Source organism: Apium graveolens, chromosome 2 (assembly GCF_009905375.1).
Source record: "Apium graveolens cultivar Ventura chromosome 2, ASM990537v1, whole genome shotgun sequence".
NCBI classification, from domain to species: Eukaryota; Viridiplantae; Streptophyta; class Magnoliopsida; order Apiales; family Apiaceae; genus Apium; species Apium graveolens.
Window position 1 is genome coordinate 169330370 of NC_133648.1, and position 9914 is coordinate 169340283.

At 35.6% G+C, this 9914-nt stretch overlaps 1 long non-coding RNA gene across 3 annotated transcripts; it reads right to left on the reverse strand.

Annotated features, from left to right (window-relative positions):
- Positions 1–571: 571 nt before the first annotated feature.
- Positions 572–4223, reverse strand: LOC141707983 (uncharacterized). Of its 3 annotated transcripts, XR_012569249.1 has the most exons (8): positions 4102–4223; positions 3975–4012; positions 3706–3893; positions 3139–3266; positions 2454–2771; positions 1897–1959; positions 1544–1740; positions 572–859 (listed from the first exon to the last, which is right to left on the reverse strand). It is a non-coding gene; the product is annotated as an uncharacterized LOC141707983 (long non-coding RNA). The 3 variants fall into 3 exon arrangements; XR_012569248.1 differs by lacking the exon at positions 1897–1959; XR_012569250.1 differs by lacking the exon at positions 1897–1959 and having other exon boundaries at positions 4132–4210.
- Positions 4224–9914: the final 5691 nt, after the last annotated feature.

Genomic DNA, 9914 nt, shown 5'->3' on the forward strand with positions numbered 1-9914 from the left:
AATGATGCTTGACTGAATGTCATCAATTTTAGGCCGAGAAAAGTCCATAAGAGCTGGATCTGCTGGAACTATACGATCACCCATGATTATCGGTTCTTTCTTCTCACTCTCTGTATCCGAATCTTCCAAAAATATCTTCTCCGGAAAGTCAAGAGTTGAATCTGTCTCCTCAGTTGTATCACCACGCCATAAGTGGGCTATTGTAATGCCTAAATGGTGTTACAATAGGCCCCAAAAGCGTTACAATAGGTCTATTGTAACACCAGGGGGTGTTACGTATACGAGCATTACAATAGACACCCTAATATAACACTTCATTAATCTATTATAACAAAGAGGAAAACGTTACAATAGACACCTACTGTAACACTAAAAGGCCCAAATGTAACACAAAATGAGTGATACAATAGCTTGATCAAGATTGTATAAGTGGGATCCACAAGGTTGGGTCCCACAACCTATTGTAACAGTATGTTTTATCTATTGTAACACCAATTTTTTGTAATTAAGCAACACTACCATGTGTAATATAACACTATATGTAAACATATATTACACTAGAATAGTCAAATGTAACAATCCCATATATAATTAATAAAATATCAAATTTGCATACATGAGTCTCAATTTTTCAAACCAAACTATTAAATAACAGTCTCAATCTCCAAACCATACCACTACATAAGAGTCTCATCTCTAACTCCAACAACTACAACATAAAATCCAAGCTATCCTTGGATAGGAAAAAACTACTCGTCAAGTTTGGGAAGCACTTTTTGCCCTTCTACACTTTCCTGATCTGAATACAAAATAACCAGTAGACAGCTACTTGTTCTCCCTCATTCACCATTCCTTGCTCCTATACACAAGTCACACCAAATTGCATAAGAATTAATACAAAATGCATTTTGGACTTGGACAGGGGAAATGAGGATTTTACAATAGATGCTAGCTACGCGAATTACATTAAAATATACTAAAAGAAAAACAAGTAAGAATCACACACAAAACTTATTTAATTTGGAAGAGGCTACCTACTTGGCAAGTCCTTCCTCCAACCTATCTTTCAGGGTCTCTAGGAACTTAACATCATGGTCGGCCAGATAGCCCCAGTCAAAAAAAATAATGACTCTCTTAGCAGTAAGTTGAGAGAACATATGAGGTTCAATCAAATTCAATGTCTAAATCCATGCTACGATGGAAAAATTCTCAAAACTTAAAAACCATTGCAAGACCTATAGTATATGAATAAGTACGCTGCAGCGATAATACATTCTATGACTTAGACTTATTTGTGAATGTAGCAAAAGATCAGAATACACAATTTACTTGTTTTATCTCCTTCCCAGTTAAGTAACAGGTATATTCTTAAAATGGTCCAGCTTTTATCACCTGGGACTTTATTTTGTATATGAGGATATGGTGAAATTCACATTTAGTTGCCTTCTGCAAATCAGATGAAAAAATGACAAGAACAAAAGACAGAGAAGAAACCAGGAAAGGTTTCTCTAAATGGAAAAGACTATCATCTTCTTTTACATACCTTTTTTGAGGAAACAGTAAGGTCACGCGAAGGTGATTGTCCCATGATACAACAAGCGTTACTTTCTGCACTAGTAAAACATTCCCAGATTCCCAGTTAACTGAGCTCGATATGTACTGGATAACATAAATTTCTGGAACTTGTCCCTGTTGTTCAAAGTATATCGAATCTCCTTAACTTTGAGAACGATTCAATTCCTAATCAACAAAGGGGAAACACAAAATTCATTAGTAAAAATGTAATAACAGTATGGGAGTACACAGTGATAAAGAATAGCGAAAAGTAGTTATATAGATACTAGTTAGTATTCATTTTAATAGATATTAGTTCATTAGGTAGTTGTGGTTCCTTACTGATAGTATCCCATCTTGGTAAGTTCATTATACATAAATTTCTCCTTCGATGCATGTTTATGTCTGGAACAAAATTTGACAACAGGTAGCAAATTTGTAAGCAAACAAACAAGAGGACTCCTTAATTTGGTCAGCAAATGAATGTATGATGCATAAAAATTTAGCACAATAGTCATTCAAAGGGTGTACCAGTGCTCATTCATTCAAATAAGTGATCATATGCAGTCACTGCTTCACACTAGAACAGTAGGTTCCTCTTAAATTTTGTAAATTAAGTGTTTATCTAGTTAATTATGGGGAGCTACATGCACAGATACAATGTAATTTGGTGGAGCCCGGGAAATGGTCCAAGGCATAAATGTTAAGCCAACAACAGAAATCACAATTGCACACAATTATAAATTAAACCAGCATAAGAAACAGAGCCAGCTAAGCCAAAATTTCTATAGAAATTTAACTTCAATTGCATAACTGAAGAATTGTACCATACATATTATACAAAAAAAGATTCACATTAAATAATTACATAATTTCATCAGGAGAAAAACAGAACCCACCTCTTACACATCTTTATAAAACAACTGGAACTTTGGTATCCGCTCTGGAACACATGTGATGATTTGCAAGATACATAATCAAAATCCCAAGACTAAACTAACAAACACACCATGATATAGAAGGAGAGGTTAAAAGTAAACGCAACTTGAACAACATCAGGCCTACACAACTGGAACCACCACCGAGAACTTCTGCCCTCTCCACCACTAGGTGATTCTATAGTTAAAGGTTGTTCATCATCTGTAGTATGCTTAGAAGACTTGTCTCTCCAACTACGTGGAACCCAACCGCTTTTAACTAGTATTGGTGACTGTGCACTGAAATTCCAGTTACAAATGGTCATCATGTAATACAAAAAATCTATATATGGAGAAGAACACAACACTGTTGCTACTAGAAAGGGGTCTGAGAAATCTTAGATCTGATGCAAACTCATTTAATAGCTACTTTAAATGCACAAAAAAAATGAAAGGATGTTACAAAATTCTAAACAAGCCAATTTCTAAACAAAATTCTGACCAGATTTATCAAAATCGATAGCCGATATAATATCAACTGTAAAGTAGCAGACATAGATCATCATACTTCAACAACAACGCATGTTTCACTTCATGTGCAATATTAAATCAAGATTAAGAATTATCAGCAGAACTTAAAACATCTAAAAATGGTAACAGTAACTACCCCAAGAGTAGTTTCCAGTGTCCAGCCTCAAGGCACGTCACTTGACATTTCCACCTCGAACACGCACTCTCCTAACAGTCTTATTGCTGGACAACTTGGTGTTAGCAGGTTGTCTTCCCAACTCATACCTAACATAAAAAAACCAACCTTTAATTCAACCATCAAATCTACACAAATGAAACCAACCAATTACGTGTAAAACATGCCAAACTAACATACTTATTATACATGTTAATAATTCGGCAAACATTACATTTCTGTAAAACACTGAAGGACAATAATTCAGTGTATATATAATTAAAAATCAGAGCCACTATCATTTCAAATACAAAAAAAGGAACTAGCCATTAAAGAATCAAAAGTAACAGTAACTTATAAGTTCGATCCATATCACTATTTTGACAAATAATTATAAATATTCATAAAACCAGCAAACATTGATGTTTAAAATCAGTAATGTAAATCAATTAATAGTAGAGAGAGGAGGGGAGGGGGAGAGAGAGATATCGAGAGAGGCAGGATAGAGAGGGAGAGGGAGGGAGAGCGAGAGAGAGAGAGGGGGATTACTTTTGCTTCTTCCTCCAGGCCTTGAATTAGCTCACAGTCAAGTATAAATCGGAGGACTGAATTACCTTTAATTGCATAACCAACCAAGTTTTTATCATACCTAAACCTACACTTACACACATAGTGTAAAAGAGGGCTGTTGTACTTTGTGAAAAATGGAGAACCCCCAAATTTGTAGCCCTAACCTCCTGCAAGACATAACCTCCAATTAGTCAAACCAAAGCCAGCAATTAATTAGAACAAAAATCAAAATAAACATATATACTTACCAATTCACTAAGAACCCCATTTTTTTAGTCAAGATTATCTGCAAAATCAACTAAAAATTAGTATTTTCCTTTAAATCGGAGCCATATAATCCAGGGGAAATCAAGGAATTTTGAAGTCTTGAAATACCAAGTATTCGACTTGTTCCTTAATTCGTACTTTTTTGGTTGAGAGAGACAGAGAGAGCGCATCGATACAGACTGAAGAGATCGGCTGCCAACAAAATACTTTTAAGTGAATTTTCATTTTTAGGGGAAATTACAGCCCAATATTTCACAATAATATATAGAATTTTAATTTTTTATACAAATTATCTCTTTAACTATTAAAACTATCATGTATGATATTTAAAACTAAAATATTCTTAAGTATTTATATATAATAAATAAATAATTGTATTATATTATTATATTTTTCATTAAATATTAAATCAGAATAAAATATTAATACTAATTTATGATATTATTTTCATATTTATATTTTTAAAATTAAAAAATACCTAATGTAACACTAGGTGCTGGTGTTACATGTCGTGCAACACCGTCGTTTGGCTGCAACACTGGCTTTCTAACTATTGTAACACTAATTGAGAGGTGTTACAATAGGACAAAAATTTCTTAGCTAATGTAACACTCCGTGTAACACTTGCATTACAGTAGCCCACTTATGGCGTAGTGTATCTAGATTTCTCTTGCGGGTGCGAGAACGTGTTCGCATAAACGCTCGCTAGAGTACCTGAAACACCACCGGAAGTAGTAAGTAACAAGTCTTAATCAATGAATCCTAATGACCACTGATGGCAAGTACACAAACTAAACAAATTAACACTGAGTCCCCGACAGCGGCACCAAAAACTTGTTAGGCACAAAGCATGCACTAATAATTCACGCAAATATACGCGTTCGCAAGTAATATAGAATGATTTCTAGTTCGTTCCCACAGGCTCTGATTAATTATATTTAATTAACACTTACTCACCAATGTATGATTACTCTTCAATGTCAAGACAATAACAATTAAGGTTGATTTAACTAATATTAACTAATATTAACTACGAGAATTAAACACTTAAATTATCAATATTAAACACACATGAGATCATAACTTCATTACTACTTCATTCAATAGTTATTGTCATTACCCTTAGCATGTAATGGTGATGATATTAATCGAACAACACGAAACTAATAAACGCCAACTTTTGTTGTACGAATACCATTATACCAAGCATCCACAATTAAGATAGAAGTTGAATATGCATCAATTATGTTGAGACCCTATATGTCTACAGAATTTGACAACATAACGATTTAAGCGTAAGTTATTCATTATGATTACACGGGGCAAGTAAAACGATTAGAGTTACTCACTAATCATGCATACAATACATGAACTTACGCTAGCATGGCAAGTTCTAAATCTCAAGATTCAATGTCGCTTCACAAGAGATTAACACGCTATCTTATATGTTTGCGACGCACATAAGACGAATAAGCACAACCTACGCTAGATATCATACAATCACCACATATCAAGGTATTAAACAATTAACTAAAGAAATCCATAGTAAATCCGCTACGACCCCATGATCACGATTAGCCCATGATAGAACTCATCGTCACCATGGGTTCATATGAAAACATGATATAAACACAACAATATAAACTAATAAAAATACTTAATAAAAACAGAGTACGTCACAAGAGTATTAAGGTTCAAAGAGTAAAGGAAACTAGCATCCACTCTTACAACGAATTAAAAGAATCACAAGATAAACGTATGTTTCCTCTTCTTTGTTGTTGCGTGCTAAAACGGTCTTCTTGATCTTCTCTCCTTGTTACTTGTTCCTTGCTTGTTGTGAAAACATCTCTCAATTATGTTTATATAAGAGTCCACAAGAAACAGCGACGGGAGAAGCCCAATAGAACTCGAATTATAAATTCAAAATTAAAATTCCCGCACCCAGGCGGCCGCCTCCAATCTCCACGCGGGCGCCTCCTAGCAGGCGGTCTCATGCTCCTTCCAGGCGGGCGCCTACAACCTTTCTGGAAAAATAATATTTTTACTTCTGATTTTGCTGATTTCTTCGCACAACTCCCCGCAACTGATCCCAAGCACTTCCCTAGGCTTATTTTGATGAATTCTCCCTACCTAAGCAAGTTATACCCTGAAATGTAAAAACACTAGAAAAACGCATCAAATACACAAAATACTCGATTTCAAGACATCAATTCAAGCCATTATATGTTAGGTCACATACACTGTAGAGGGGGTGAATACAGTGTAAAGTACAATCAAATCGAACTTTAATATCTCAAGTAATAGAAAACAAACTTTATTGAAACAATAAACTCTGTTACAGTATGGAACTGTTACCTCTCGGTGATGAACAAATATCACGAGAGCTGCTAGGGTTACAATGAATAATCTTCTCGAATATGATAACACTTATAGTGTAAACCCTATGTCTGTGTTTATATACTACACAGTTACAAGATAATCGCTAATTGATATGGAATATAATTCTGCTTCCTAAAATATATCAATCAGATATCTTTTCTTCCAAGTATTCTATTTTTCATAGAATTCCTTCTTCATGCATATCTCTTCTTATGTTTATCTCGATCTTCTTTCCTTTAATCAGCTACTGTCCTTATCTGAACATCCTTCAGCACTTAAGTTATGATATCCATCTTCTGATGATTATCTCCTGATAATATAAATACTGATATCCTTAAGTCCTGACTTCCAGTAAGTACTGTTTTATCCTGTTTAAGTAAGATCTGAAAACTAAACATAAATCATATTAACCATGACATTATCAAATATATCTAACAATTTCCCCCAACTTGTAAATTAGCATAATATACAAGTTTAACTGATATTTGATGATGTCAAAAATATTAAGTACAAATGCATGAGAATTATACTAGATAACTACAACGTACAGTCCTTAAAGCTTTACCAATATTTAACTTCTGATAACAGCTTCAGTCTGTACAAATATCAGAATTTAATCAGTTGTAGATCTTGACTTGGCTTCATCTTCTGATCTCTCTGATGTCAGGAGTTGTTCTGAGATAGTTCTTCAACAAACATCTCTCAGCATATCTAAGTTCATCAATCATCCTCCTTTTAGCATCTTTAAGCTCTGCATTATCTTCACCAATTTGAAAGATTGCAGCCCTGAGATCATTAATCTTTGCTTTTCTTATATCCTGATCCAGTCTGATCAAATAAGCTTTATCATACTCAAGATTGAATTCCACAGCCCTGTAACCCAGAAAGGTAGTTATAATCTTAGCAGTATTGGGCTTCATTTCAACTATATCACCCTTGTGATCTTTGTACTTTGGAACATATGTGATGTCAGACTTAACAAAATAAAGCCTTTTCTGTCTCTGAATCTGATCCTTCAAATAGTTTGCAACACATCCTGTCAATCTGTCATCCACTTGAAGTAAGAATAGTACATGCTCCAATTCTTCAAAATACTTCAATGGAATGGCATTTTGCCTTATATGATAAACCCTACCATCTGTCATGAAGTACAACAAGATGTGTTCTTTCAAGTAGGTATGGTAAACCATTTGTACAGATTCCAGTTGATTCAATCTCTCAGGAGTTGCTCCAATACCTGGTTCACTCAAGGAAGTTGGATCATTGGTAGTGTTCTGTATTCTTCTTTCATCAGCACTTCCCAATCCAGTTTTATCTCTTGCTTCCTTTCCAGTAACTACTCTTGCTTCAAAACCACTTGCAGTAGTCTTCAAAGGTTGAGTCTGTTTTGCTTTAATGAATCCTGGTAGGAGTGTCTTTGGTCTATCTTCTGATATCAAGTTAACTTGAGCTATGTCAGAGGTTACTTGCTTCTTTGGAATATCAGAACTTACTGTCTCTTGACTCTGAACAACTTGAGCCATGTCAGAGGTTGTTTTAAGAACTTTTCTTGAAGTCAGAGCAAGATCATCCTTTTCATCAGTGATTTCTTCATTCTCAGGAGGCACATAAACCTTGATAGGTTCACCAACCTTTTCTTTACCTTTGGATCTTGGATCTATCTGCGATTGTGATTTAACCAATGTTGCTTCAGTATTTGTCCTTTCTTTTATCACAATGCCTTTGAGTTTTGGAAGTGTCTTTTACCAGAAGCTTCAGATTTAGATGTGACTTTTTCTGATTTAAGTCTGGCTTCTTCTTCCATTAAACTCTCCAAGTCCATTCCTGGATTTTCCTGAAGAAATAACTGTCTTGACATTTCTTCATCAAGATCTAAAAGTTCATAAGAACTTATCCTTTTACCAGTAGCAGAACTAATTCTTTTTCCAGTATCAGAACTTGTCCTGTGACTTGTGATTTCAGCTTTTCTTGATGAGAAACCTCTACCTTGACTATGACCTCTACCCATTCCAGAGTTTTCTTGATCATCCTTTTCATCATCCTTCCCTTTCAGTGTCTTGTCAGTCTTGCATTTGGACTTAATTACTTTCTCCCCCTTTTTGGCATCAGCAGGTAGTAGAAGAGAGACAAGCAATTCCACTGAGGCTTGGATTTCAGTAAGTTGAGATTGCTGAGAAGCTTGATTTTGCAGAATATCATCAATCTGAGCTTGTTATTTCTCTTGAGTCTTCTCAATATAAGTAATCCTGTCAAAGGTAGGTTGGAAGAACTTTTTCTTGTCAATTTTCTGAATTTGGTCCTGTTTGATGAATTTTTCCCGAATATTGTGTAGCTCTGCATGAGTAGTTGAATGGAGACCTTGTAGATGTTTAGTACTCAATGCAGTGACTCTAAGCTGGGTTTTGAAATCATCAGAATTTAACATTTCATCAGCTATTGTCAAGTGCTCAGCCAGATGCTTTGCAGATGGAACACAGGAAACTGAGTTCCATTCCTTAGTCCACTCATGTCCTGCAGGAGTTTCACTCCAAGGCACTGGTGCTTCTCTAGTAACAAACTTCTTAACAAGTTCAGATTTAAGAACAGTTTGTTGAGGGGCATGTCCTGAAGGACCTGCTTCATCAGCATCTGCATTGGGAGCAGCATCACCAGTATCTCCAACATTTGCAGCATCAGAACTTACAGAATCAGTATCTTCTGATAAAACAACAGTGTGAGTAGCAATGGAGGCTTCACCATCCTCTAATTGCTGATCTGGTTCCAAGTTCTGATCAACAGCCATATCCTGATGCTCATCTATATTCTGATCATCAGCATCTAGATGCAGAGAAGGTGTAGTAGATAATTCTGGAGTTTGAGCAGCATCAGAAACAGGTGTTGTTGATGGATTAGTTGTTGTTGGAGCTTCTAAGCAAATGACTTCAGGCACAACCAAGGTCTGGATATTTATATCAGCACTTGTGCCTATATTAACAGGAGATACAGACTTTTGAACAGGAGACACAGATGGTGTGTTGGCCTTTTCAGTAACAGCTTTATGAGATGGAGTTGATGGAGAAGTAGTGACTTTAGCAGATTCCTTTTCTTGTGAGATCAGAGATTCCTGATCTCCTTCCTTAGCTGCTGCTTCTTCATCATCTGAAACTGGCCTTTTTGCCCTCTATTTCTTGTATCTTTTTGAAGATATAGATTCCTTGGGAGTTTCAGCAACGGTCATTCTTCTAAGCCTTTTGAGAAGCTTAGATCCCCCAATTCCAGAATCCTTCTGAGAAGAAAATTTCTCAGCTTCTTTGACAACAGGTTCTGATGTAGAAACATGTTCCTCACTGTCTGACTCATCTCTCAAAGCAATCATCCTTCTCTTTTGAGGTGTTTGAGGAACAGTCTTTGTCCTCTTAGGCTTGGAAGATGAAGGCTTCACAGTAGGTGCTGAGGATGAGGGTTGAACTGTCTGTGAAGTGGAGAGATAGGATTTGATATATTGCCTGAGGGTTGGTTGAGTAGTATGAGTGGTATGTTCTGATGGTTGTTGTAGTGTTTGG